We start from the raw sequence: 12,306 nt of genomic DNA on the forward strand, positions 1-12,306 counted from the left end.
AGCAATTATACTCCAATAAAGATATAAAAACATATTCCATTGTATGAATAGAACACATTTTGTTGATCCATTCATCCATTGATGGACATTTGGCTTGTTTGCCCTTTTTGCCACTATGAATATGCTGCTATGAACATTTGTATGCAAGTTTCTGTTTGGATGGGTTTTCAGTTCTTTTGAGTCAATCCCTATGGATGGAATTGCTGGGTCATATGGTAACCATATGGTTAACTTTTTGTCCTCTTGTCTTTTGAATGTCTGGAAGATCTTTACTGATATCTTCTTTTCCATTTCTGACATTATTTTCTGGTTCCTTTTTTTCTAGCTCAAGCTCCTCAGGGTTTATCACTTTTATTTTGCTTTTCAATGAACCAAATTTTGGCTTAGCTGATCCTCTTTATTGCATAGCTTAAAATTTTAATTAACATATGCTTATGTTTTACCATCTCTTTCCTTTTACTTTCTTATTTTCCTGTTATTTTCAGCCTTATCTTTTGTATTACTTGTGTTTAAAACCATAGTTCCAAGTAAGCATGGCTTCAATTGCAATCTCACAAATTTTGTTATGTGGTATTTTCATTAAGTCCGACATATTTTCTAACTTACATTGTGATTTTTCTCTTTGATCCATGAATTATTTCAATGTGTGTTTTTCAGTTTTCAAACAGCAGCGCCTGGCCTCAATTCCCACTTGAAGCTCTCAAAGTGTCACTCAGGGTCTCAGTAGCGAATGTATTTTTTTTCAAATGACTACAAATATAGCAGCTTACAGCAACACCTGTTCATTAGCTCACAGATGTGTAGGTCAAAGGTCTGGCACTAGGGGACAGGGTCCTCTGCACTAGGGGACAGGGTCTCACCAGGCTGAAATCAGGGTGTTGGCCAGGTTGCATTTCACTTGGAGCTCAGTGTCAGCTTTCAGCCTCATTCAAGTCTTTGGCAGAATTCATTTCCTTGCATTTGTAAGACTGAGGTCCCTGTTTCCTTGTTGGCTGTCAGCCGTGGGCCATCCTCATCTCCTAAAGGCTGCCTGTATTTCTTGCCATAGAGGCCCCTTCATCTTCCAAGCCAGTGAAAGAGAACCTTCCCCCACAGAGAATCTCTCTCACACTTTGAATCTCCCTTGCCAGAAGAACACTGTCCCTTTTTTTTTTTTAAATTAATTAATTAATTAATTTATTTTTGGCTGTGTCGGGTCTTCGTTTCTGTGCGAGGGCTTTCTCTAGTTGCAGCAAGCGGGGGCCACTCTTCATCACGGTGCGCGGGCCTCTCACTATCGTGGCCTCTCTTGTTGTGGAGCACAGGCTCCAGATGCGCAGGCTCAGTAGTTGTGGCTCGCGGGCCCAGCCGCTCCGCGGCATGTGGGATCTTCCCAGACCAGGGCTCGAACCCGTGTCCCCTGCATTGGCAGGTGGATTCTCAACCACTGCGCCACCAGGAAAGCCCCAACACTGTCCCTTTTAAGGACTCATCTGACTAGGTCTGGCCCACCAAGGATAATCGACTGATTTGGCAAATCAATCACATTTGCAAATTCACTTCACAGAAGCGCCTAGATGAATGTTTGAATAAACCAGAGAAGGTAGGTATACACCAGGGGCAGGGATCTTGGAGCTTATCTAGAATTCTGGCTACCATTGTGGGTAGCAAAGGAGACACCTCTCAGGCCTCCATCCTCCCTCAGGTCCTGGCAAGGGAATTATTTATTAGCTCTATGATGCAGTCTAACAGATTTTTAAAATTTTGGTCCAGTTTTTCTGCTTTTCCTCAGTGGGATGGTTGGTCCAGATTACATACCCATCATTACTGGAAGTAGAAGCTCTTCTATTCTTGATTAAAAACAACAACAACAACAACAAAAACCTCAACCAACTAAACTCTTAGGAATAAAAGAAAACTTTCTTAATTTGATAAAGAATGTCTGCCAGAAATCTAAAGCAAATATCACATGTAAAGGTGAAATATTAGGTTGATTCCTATTAAAAGTCAGGATTGAGATAAGTTCAAGTTCTCTGTCACTGCTTCTAGCTAAAAACTGGAATCTTGGAAATAAAAAAGCTAAAATTGCACAAAAAAACACCCAAAAAACCCCAAAAAACAAACCAAACAAACAAAAAGCTAAAATTGCAAAGAGAGAGAAAAAAAACCCTGTCATTATTTGTAGGTAGATATGATCCTCTACCTAGGAAATCCAAGAGATTCAATCACCTGTCAAATTACTAGAGTTAATTAGAGAGTTCAGCAAACTGGCAAAATAGAAGATCACCCTAAAAATCAACAGCACTCTTAACTGCAGCATTAACTAACTAAAAACATAATAGAAACAAGATGCCAATGGCAATAGCTATGGAATACAGGAAATGCCTGGGAACGAATCTAACAAAACATGAGAGGATTCAAGTGTTGGAAATCATAAACCTTACTGAAAAGCATAACAAAAAATCTCAGTCAATGGAGAGAAATGTCACATTCAACAATGGAAATATACAATATCCTGAAGGCTTCATTCTCCTCAAATATAACTTCAGTGACAATCTCAATCAAAATCTTAGTAGGGAGGAGTTTTTTGGTGAAGCCTGTCAAACTGATCCCAAAATTCATGTGGAAGACACCATGGGTAAGAATGAAATGTTTCTGAAAAAGAATAACAACAGGGCTCTTCCAGGTATCTCTAGAGAGCGAGGATCTCTAGAGTGTGCAATAGTGTGGTGTTGGCACAAGAAACAGAACAGCTGTGGGGCTACAGTGTGATCCACGCACTTATGGGAACTTAGTGCAAAATAGAGGTGGCATTTCCAATCCATGGCAAGAGCTTTTTTTCTTTTCTTTTTAAGCAAATAGGGTAAGGTCAACTGACTCTTTGCATCAGTCAGGGCATACTCAGGAAAGGAAAAGAGTATTCATAATAGAAGGAATTGAATGCAGGGAACTGGTTACACAGGTGATGGAAATAGCTGGGGAGTGGGGGGCAGAGATGCAGCCGGGCCTGGCCTAGGTTGGAGGGATAAAGTGGGTTGGGTTCAGCTGGCAGAGGCTGGGCACACAGTAGGCTTACCTAGGGAGAGCCAGGGCCACAGAGCAGGTGCGGTTTGTTTCAGAGAGGCTACCTGGGCAGAGTGGGAGGGGCAAAACACCCTGGCTTTCCTTTCCTCCTACCCTCCAATCTGCTGCCAGTGCTTCCTGTAGCCTGAGCCTAGCTGGGAGCTAGGTGACATGGTGGGGCAGGGAGATGCAGTCTGTAGGGTCAGCTCCCCACGGGGCAGGGTCAAGCTGAGGAAGGGCCAGGATGCAGCTGGAGGCAAACAGGCAGGACTGACAAACTATACTCTTTTTTTTTTTTTTTAATTTATGTATTTTTATTTATTTATGGCTGTGCTAGGTCTTCGCTCCTGTGCGAGGGCTTTCTCTAGTTGTGGCAAGCGGGTGCCACTCCTCATTGCGGTGCGCGGGCCTCTCACTATCGCGGCCTCTCTTGTTGCGGAGCACAGGCTCCAGACGCGCAGGCTCAGTAGGTGTGGCTCACGGGCCCAGCTGCTTCGCGGCACGTGGGATCTTCCCAGACCAGGGCTCGAACCCGTGTCCCCTGCATTGGCAGGCAGACTCTCAACCACTGCACCACCAGGGAAGCCCAAACTATACTCTTGGGAGAAAAAAAAGTTAGATCTCTATTTCATGGCTTTAAAAAAATAAATTCCAGATCAATCGAACACCTAAAAGTAAGAAACAAAAGAATTGAAGCATTAAAGAAATATAGGAGAGTATGGTTACAACCCTGGAGCACACAATGCTTTAAAGAACACACAAATTAAAAATAAACCATAAAGAAAGGACTGATAAAAAAAAAAAATGAAAGGACTGATACAATTTGTATTATGAAACTGAAAATCTGCCCTGGTGGTCTAGTGGTTAAGACTCCAAGCTTCCACTGCAGGGGGCACGGGTTTGATCCCTGGTCGGGGAACTAATATCCCACATGCCAGGCAGTGTGGCCAAAAAAAAAAAAAAAAAGGATTAATACTAGAATATGTAAATAAGCACTTCTACAAATTGATAATAAAAAGACAACGCAACCCAAGAAGGAAAAGTGGCAATTCCAAGAAGAGAAAATGAGGAAATTCCAAGATGGGAAACTACAAATAGATAATAAAAATGAAATGATGGTCAATTTCACTAGTTATTGGGAAAATGCAAACTAAAACAACAGTGAGATACCATTTTAGGTAAACACAAGGGATAAAGTAATAACTGCCGGTGAGGGTGTGTGAGGGAGACTGAAACATATCCCATTACCCACATCCCGTTTTTTGACAATGACCTGATCCCACACTTTCAGCTTCACACAGGGCCTCCCAGAATAAAGGCTGCATTTCTGTCTCCTTTGCAACTAAGTGTGGCCTCGTGAGTAGGTTCAGGCAATGACGTATAAGGAGAAGGGTGGAAGGGCAATTTCTGGAATCTTCCTTGAAGATAGTCAGTGGGTACCCTTTCTTGTCCTTTCCTTCTTCCTAATGCTGGGAATGCAGTTGTGATGGCTGGAAATGGAGCATCAATTGGGAGACCTAGGAAAGGGAGGCCAGGTATGATGAAGCCACCAGGCGGGTCCCTGGGGATTTTGGGAAGCAGCCCCAGCCTGCCCACCTCTGGGCTTTGAGAGAGGTCTACACGTCTATCTTGTCTGTTTTCAGTTCCTGTTACTCTTAGCCAAATGGATTCCCAACTGGTACAGGGCGTAGATGAGCACAGGCATTGTTATCGGCTGAATTGTTGTCTCCCCTAAAATTTGTATGTTGAAGTCTTAGCCCCCAGTACCTCAGAATGGGACTGTACGAAGTAAAAATGAGGTCACGTGAGTGTGCACTAATCCAATATGACTGGTGTCCTTAAAACAAGAGGAGATTAGGACACAGACACACCCAGAGGGGTGACCATGTTTGGACACGGCGAGAAGGTGGTCATCTACAAGCCAGGGAGAGAGGCCTCAGGAGAAACCAACTCTGCTGACACCTCGATCTTGGACTTCCAGCTTCCTGAAATGTGAGAAAATAGATTTCTGTTGCTGAAACCTCCTAGTCTGTGGTCTCTGGCCTGAGCAGACCGACACAGGCACGCTGGCAGGCAGTTGGGCTGTTTATGAAAGTTAAAGCAGCTCCTACTCTTTGATGCAACGATCTGCTTCTCCTCGTGCAGAGGATACTCATGCCAGCACCTGGAGCTGTGCTTGGCTTGCAGCAGGTGCTGACTAAATAGTTGCTTCAATGTGTGAATCGTGCATAAAGCTCTTGGCCACAGTATTGTCCACGTGAGCATTAGCACGTGAACAAACGTCCAGATACACACACATACCCATGCCGTGCTGACAATGGCACTTACCCCAGCAAAGGGAATGCTGGGCTTGAACTGCTCATGGGTACCTATAGCTTTATCCATTGTGTTTCAAATGGTTGAGAATATCAGATAACTAAGCAGACTTCAACCTCTCCCTCTCCGCTCAGCAGTGGGCAGTGGGCACAGCAGAGGCCATCCCTGGCTCACGGCCACCACCCTGCTGCCCTGAGCTGAATTTTGGGCATGCTTGAGTTGGCTTGGCCAGAACTGGGGCACTGGCTCTGCACTGGGTCCACATGCTTCGGAAGGCAGGGTGCCTTCTGACCGGTGCCTGGAGCGGGAAGTTGGATCCTCAGGGCATGGGTGGTAGGTCTGTCCACTGCACCAGGTGGGGAGCTCCCACCTGGCTGCGCTGCTCAGGGTGGGGCTGGGGGCAGATGGTGTTGGCCCCGTTGCCCGCAGATCTGGCCTCCTCATTGGCTTCCTTGTCTCTCCCAGTCATGGAGTCTGCTCTTGGCAGGCCTGCCTCTGGGCTGCCTCCCTGCCCTTCTGGCCTGGAGTGGCTGGCTTTGCACCCAGCAAAATCAGTGCGCGTCTCCCAGAGTTCACGGCCGGATTACAACCCAGGGAGAGTGGCTGGAAGTTTACAGCAGCCCACCGACATCTAAGGGCCGCCGCAGCCAGCTATGAGGAGCTGACTGAGCCACACGCTGGGGTTTCAAAGGGACTTTCTCAAGCCCCAGTGTTCCTTTATGCATGATGCAAACCTTCAGGAGTTCATGGCAAGTACTTGCTGAAATTCAAACTGTGAAGGTGGGAATCAGAGCAGGCTGGGTGGCTTCCCAGGCCTGGGCCTGAAATGGTCCGGGGGTCTGTGTCCACAGACACCCCTGCCAGCCAGAGGGCGAGTGAGCAGGGGCAGTGCTCCCAGTATGGACAGCTGGTGTAGATCGGCACCTGTCACGGGTAGGGGGCTGTGACCGTCCCTGCCATGCTTCCTTCAGTGGGGACTTAAATTCCTTTCAGCAACTCACACAGAAAATGGAACCAATCCCAAATCCCCTGCCAGCCACCAGGAAAAAGAATTAAGCAGAAAACAACACATGTTCCCATTATTTCCTTTCTCCTGTGGGCCTAGGGGTCTGGAGGACAGGAAGGGAAATGAATTGCTGGCTCCTTCTGCCCAGAAGTCGCTTTTCTCTGGGAGCCTCATCCTGCCCCATCTCTATGCCCTGAAGCTGCTGGGAGGAGAGAAGTCGCCGTCTCGGGGTAGCTGCGCTTCTCTTTCATCCTGTAGCATGAGTGTGTGACCAGACTCTGCCTCTGCCTTTCCAGACCCCCTGGCGACCCCAGGCCCTGGACCCCAGCCAGCCTGGACGGGAGGGTTCAGCTGGCAGGGCTGTGGGAGGCTGAGCCCTGTGTGTCCATGATGCCAGTGTCCTGGGTACCCTGGGCTGGTAGGAGCTGCCGCCCTACCTGGGGGTCTGTCCACAGGACCAGCCGCCACCTCGGTCACCAGTGTTCTGATGGCCTTGCGGTTTGCCCAGTGCTTCAGCTTGCTCCACAGTGCCTGGATCTTGTCACTAGCTGGGCCCTATTCTGGTGAGAACCACCTGGGGCACTTTCCAGCCCTGAAGGTCCCCCACCCCGTCCCACGGCCTCCTCAGACCCAGCCCACCACTGCGTTTTGTCTGGGACACGGGGTGGGGGAAGGGTCCCCTCTCTGCATTAACCTGAATAGCTCTTTCGGCTGGATCCTGCCTGGTTGCCATCTCTCCTGCCCGCCAGCTGTACAGGACTGCACCGGGGCAAGTGCCCTTCTGCCTGGTGGGTTGTCATGGAGGAGCGTGGGACCAGGGCACTGGCCAGGGGCAATATGGCCCCTGGATTCTGCAGCCTGGGCAGTGGGGCAGGAGCCTTCCTGGATCCGAGACAAGAACTGCTCAAAAGAGCTGCTCATCCAGCAGGTAGTGAAGGGCGGGGTCCTGGTGGGCCGGGTGGTGAGGACAGGCGGGGTCTGAGAGCTGCTTCCTGGCTCTGAGCGGGGCAGGCCCAGGAAGGCTCTGTGGGATCCAGGGGAGCTGCAGGTCCTGATGGGGACATTGTGGATATGACTCCGAGGCTGTGTGCAGACCACCTGCTGCAGCCAGAGAGGCAGGCCCGGGCTCTCTGAGCCTCTACTTTCCCATCTGTGGAAAGGGGATGGTAACATTTACTTTGGAGCTGGTGCTATACTTCAGTAAGATAAAGGCTATGAAGTCCCCAGCACTGGCCCAGGGCCAGAAGCACCCACCCGGCCTTTCAGCATGGAAGGCAAAGGCTCAGAAATGAATTCCTCACAAGGAAAACCCAAATCCCACTCAGGCTGACCGTTTTCCTGGCTCCCTCCTGGCATCTCACCCTCTCTGTAATGAACGTTGTTGTGTGTGCCAGGTGGACGCCTGCAAAGAGCCTTACCTACAACTTCTCAGTTGCTCCTCCCACAGCCCTGGGAAATGCGGGCTGGAATGCTCTTGGTTTTATGGATGACACCCCTGAAGGTCAGTCAGGGAGGCTCTGCACCCTGCCCGTGGTCATTTCGTGGGGAAGTGCAGAGGTGAATTTGAGAGCCAGCCACGCACTCGAGGAGTTAAAGGCAGGCTAGCACAGGCAGATTAGCCCAGGAGGAGCCTTTGCCCAGGGGAGGGACTGGGCCCCAACTTTTGTCCTGGGAGAAGGGGGTGGAATGGGGAATGAGCGCCTGTGTGTGGAACCCCAGAGGTCCTGTGAGGGCCCCAGAGCGGACGTGTGGGATGTTCTGAAGATATCTATTCTCTAAGGGTCCCCAGAGAGGCTCAGAGACTAGAAGTGATATTTTTTCCCTTGAAACTAATTACTATGTTGAGATTCAGAGATTTAGGGTTCATGGAAATGTTTAAGCCCCTGGGAGTGGAATTCAGGCATCTCTCTTTGTGTTTCCCTCCTTGGTTCCTGTTTGAAGACTTGCACAGAGAATCGTTCCTGTTCCCCTTGTGAGGGGCTCCAGCTTCCCGAGCCAAGGGCACGGGGTGCTGACTTAGGAGAGGGCAGCGTGACTGTGCCCAGGTGCCCGGGAGGGATCAGTGCCCACAGTGAGGCCAGAATTCTGGCAAGGTGAGCCGGGCAGGCAGGGCAGGCTTGAAAATGCAAGGGTGGACAGAGGAAAGCCCTGCCTTTTCCCTTGCCCGTCTACTTGGTCCCTGACCAACAACCACCTTCATCAGCCTCCTGTGTGTCCTTCCAGTGTCTCTTTAGGGACATACACACAGATGCAGCTGTGTCGTCTCCCTCACCCTCCAGCTTCCTCACATAGCAGGTAACTACTATATGCTCTTACTTATATGGCACCCTGGAAATCTTTCCAGATTGATACCTAGAGTGCATCCTCGTCCTTTTTATAAATAGCTGCTGCATCAGTCAGGGGCCTGGCAGGAAACAGATGGCTCACTTAAATTGGGCAATTTGAGGAGCGTTTACTAAAAGAGATTCTTTACAGAGGTGTGGGCAGGACGTAGGGAAGTCATAAGCCTTCATCCTTACCGTCCAAGGTCAGAGGGGTGAGGGGAAGGGGGAAAGGGGGAGAGACAGGCGAACAGGGCCGCCTGGCAGGAGCCATGACCTTTGGTTAAGGGTGCAGCCAGGCTTGGTGACCCTGCAGGAGGTAATAAATACTCCCACCTCTCTCTCTTCCTGCATCCCCTCCCCGACGGCTGAACCAGACCTGAACTTAGAGGGCAATGCAGCCATTGTCCCATACAACAGCTTCCAGGGGCCCTGAACAGGGTGAAGGGTGGACAGTGAATCCGGATGGGCAAATGGGTTTTGCATGTCCTTCTAGTTTGCTGGGCCATACTCATTTTTTTAAAATTAATTAATTAATTAATTAATTTATGGCTGTGTTGGATCTTCGTTTCTGTGCGAGGGCTTTCTCTGGTTGCGGCAAATGGGGGCCACTCTTCATCGCGGTGCGCGGGCCTCTCACTGTCGCGGCCTCTCTTGTTGCGGAGCACAGGCTCCAGACGCGCAGGCTCAGTAATTGTGGCTCACGGGCCTAGTTGCTCCGCGGCATGTGGGATCTTCCCAGACCAGGGCTCGAACCCGTGTCCCCTGCACTGGCAGGCAGATTCTCAACCACTGTGCCACCAGGGAAGCCCCTCATTTTTTTTTTTTAAACAAGTAGCTTTGCTTAGATTTCCAATCTGTTGTTCTTAACACATGCAGGCATACGTAAAAGATACATTTCCAGAAGTGAAATTGCTAGGTCAAAGGGTAAATGCATTTGCTGTTTTGATAGCCATCGTCGAATTGCCTTCCATGGGGAGGTACCTCTTCCCACATAGTTTCCCCAGCAAAGGGTATTGTCAAATATGTATTTCTGCCAAGCTGATAGTGAGAAGACACTGTAGGGCTAATTTGTATTTCTCTTAATGAGTGAATCGGGTATCCTTGTATGTCTGAGGTCCCTTTGTATTTCACTGTCTGTTCCTGTCCTTCGTCATTTTTTCCCTATTGCATTATTGATCTTTTTCTTATTAGTTTCCAAGAGCTCTTCATATATTAGGGATATTAGCCCTCTGACAGTGATCTGAGCTGCAAATATTTTTTCCCAGATGGTCTCTTGACTTTGCTTATAGTGATTTTTGCTCTGCAGAAGTTGTTGATCTTTGTACTGTCTATCAATCTTTTACGGTTGTTCAATTTTGACTCATAGCTTGAAAAGCCTTCCTCGCTTCAAGCTTGTAAAGCTTGATTCTTCCCATACTTTTGTGGTTTCATATATACATTAACATTTTTGATCCATTGAGAGATTATCCTGATGTATGGTGTGAGGGATGGATCTAACCTGATCTTTTTCCAGAAAACTGCCAATCTCTTCCAACATCATTTATTCAAGAGTTCATCTTTACTAAAGGAGATGCTACCTTTACCATTGACTGACCTCCTGTGTATGTTTGGGTCTCCATCTGCTCTCTTGGTCTCTCTCCATTGTATCTGCATATTGCCACACCGATTTGATATTAAGGTATTACAGTGTTTTAATATCTGATAAGGTGGTTTCCTCTCATTGCTTCTTTTCAGTGTTTCAGGTACTTTTAAAGCTTGCATTTGCAAACCGCAGATTGATTAGGCATATACTTTCCTCATTTCCCTGGGCTGTGCCTCCCTGCCCTTCTCCTCCAGGTGGATATCTGACGGCAGAGGGTACCTTTAATTGGCAAGTTTATTTTTCAGCTGCTGTGTGTTCAGAATTGAATAAGGAAGAAGAAAATAATGTTTTTGGACACCACATTTGTGATGTAAGATGTAAGCCGGCCACACCACGTCCAGCCCTGCTCTTTCCCTTGCCTGTCCTCACTCACCCTGGCTCTCTTTGGGCACTGCAGATGTACCCTGTACCCTCCTCCACAAGGCCTGCTATTCCTCTGTTTCCAGGGCCTCATCCCTCCTCACCTCCCTCAGCAGGCCTCTGCTAAAAGCCCTTCTCTCAGAGGTCACTGTCTTTTATCTACATGATTACTAGATAGATGTCTGTGTCCCTAGGTGGAGGCTTCCTGGGGGCAAGTCCATGTCTCTGGCCCAGGGTGTTGCTAGGTGCCCAGTTACCTCAAACTCAGTGTGCCTGCACTAACTCACTGCCTTTCTTCCCACACCCTATGGCCAGTCCCCATCGATTGTTCTTCTGTGGCCCTCGTCTCCCCTAGGGGCACCTCTACTCACCGGCAGTTCACACAGCCCACACGCCTCCCTCTTCTGTCCTCTGTCTACTGCTCACTCCATGTTCCACCCTCCCAATTCCACCTCTCAAATACGTCTTGTATGGGTATCTCTCCCTTTATCTGCGTGGCACTTCCGCCAACCGGCCACTTCCTCTTCCTTCTTGAATTGCTTCTTCCTGGCAAGGACCCTTCTGGTCTGCTGTCCAGAGGCTGTCAACACGATCTTTCTAGAATGGGCATCTATCGGTGTCATTTCCCTGACTAATGCTGCTCATGGTCTCCCCATGGCTTTCAGGATGAAGTTCAAACTCAGTGGCTTGGCATCCTTGACCTTCAGTGGCCTGGCCTCGGTTTACCTTACCAGCACCCCAGACCATCTTCACAGAGGCTTTCTCCTCACCCATCACCTGACCCGCAGCCCCTCAGCCTTCAGGTCTCAGGATCTGTGTTACGTTCTCTGGGAAGACCCTACTGGCCCACAGGTCTGGGTTGGAGGCCCACAGGTCTGGGTTGGAGGTCCCCTGAGTGTGCAGCATAACCATGGCCTGGGAGGGCAGATCCTTACTGGACAACCTGGATCCTAGTGCCTGGCATGTGGGAGGAGCTTATTCTTACCTAAATTAAGAAATTAAAGCCCAGAAATCAGGACAGCAGCAGTTGATAGAGAAGTATAATGTTTTTTAGGAACATCTTTGGATCTGCCCCTTGGCACTGAAATGCTCTCTCAGCGTCTGAAGGGCTTAAGGAAGAGTGGGCATCAAGCCAGCCCTGTAGACAATTGAAATGAGCCCAGGCAAAAGCTTCCATAATGTGTGTGCCACGCCGCCAGTCCCCAGAGATCCATGAAAGATGGATTATGTTTTCAGCAGGAAGAAAAGAAATTTGTCATCTCCAGTGCTGGGAGCCAAGGTCACCCTGACTGTGGAGTTGCCTTCTTGATGACACCAGGAGTGTCCCTCAGGTGTTGGGAGAGGCTGGGGGTCTTGGAGGCCAGTGGGGCGGGCACTTCAGATGATCACTGCCTCCTGGGAGGGGTGACACTTCTGGAGGGTCCCTGGCATGACTGAGGAGGGGCCCAGGGCAATCCTCTTCCCAGGGGGCCTCCCCGCATGCATGCCCCTCACTTGTGGTGGCGGCATCTCCAGAGAACCGTGGCTCCCACCCACCCCAGCTCCTGGTGCTCCCGGGGTCTCCCGTCCCTGAAGACCATGCTCCCATCCCTCCTATGGGCAAGAGTTGCCAACAC

At 49.2% G+C, this 12,306-nt stretch overlaps 1 pseudogene; it reads left to right on the top strand.

Annotated features, from left to right (window-relative positions):
* Positions 1-5,621: 5,621 nt before the first annotated feature.
* LOC118892566 overlaps positions 5,622-12,306 on the top strand; it is a 58,194-nt pseudogene continuing 51,509 nt past the window's right edge.

Source organism: Balaenoptera musculus, chromosome 3, assembly GCF_009873245.2.
Source record: "Balaenoptera musculus isolate JJ_BM4_2016_0621 chromosome 3, mBalMus1.pri.v3, whole genome shotgun sequence".
Taxonomy (NCBI): domain Eukaryota; kingdom Metazoa; phylum Chordata; class Mammalia; order Artiodactyla; family Balaenopteridae; genus Balaenoptera; species Balaenoptera musculus.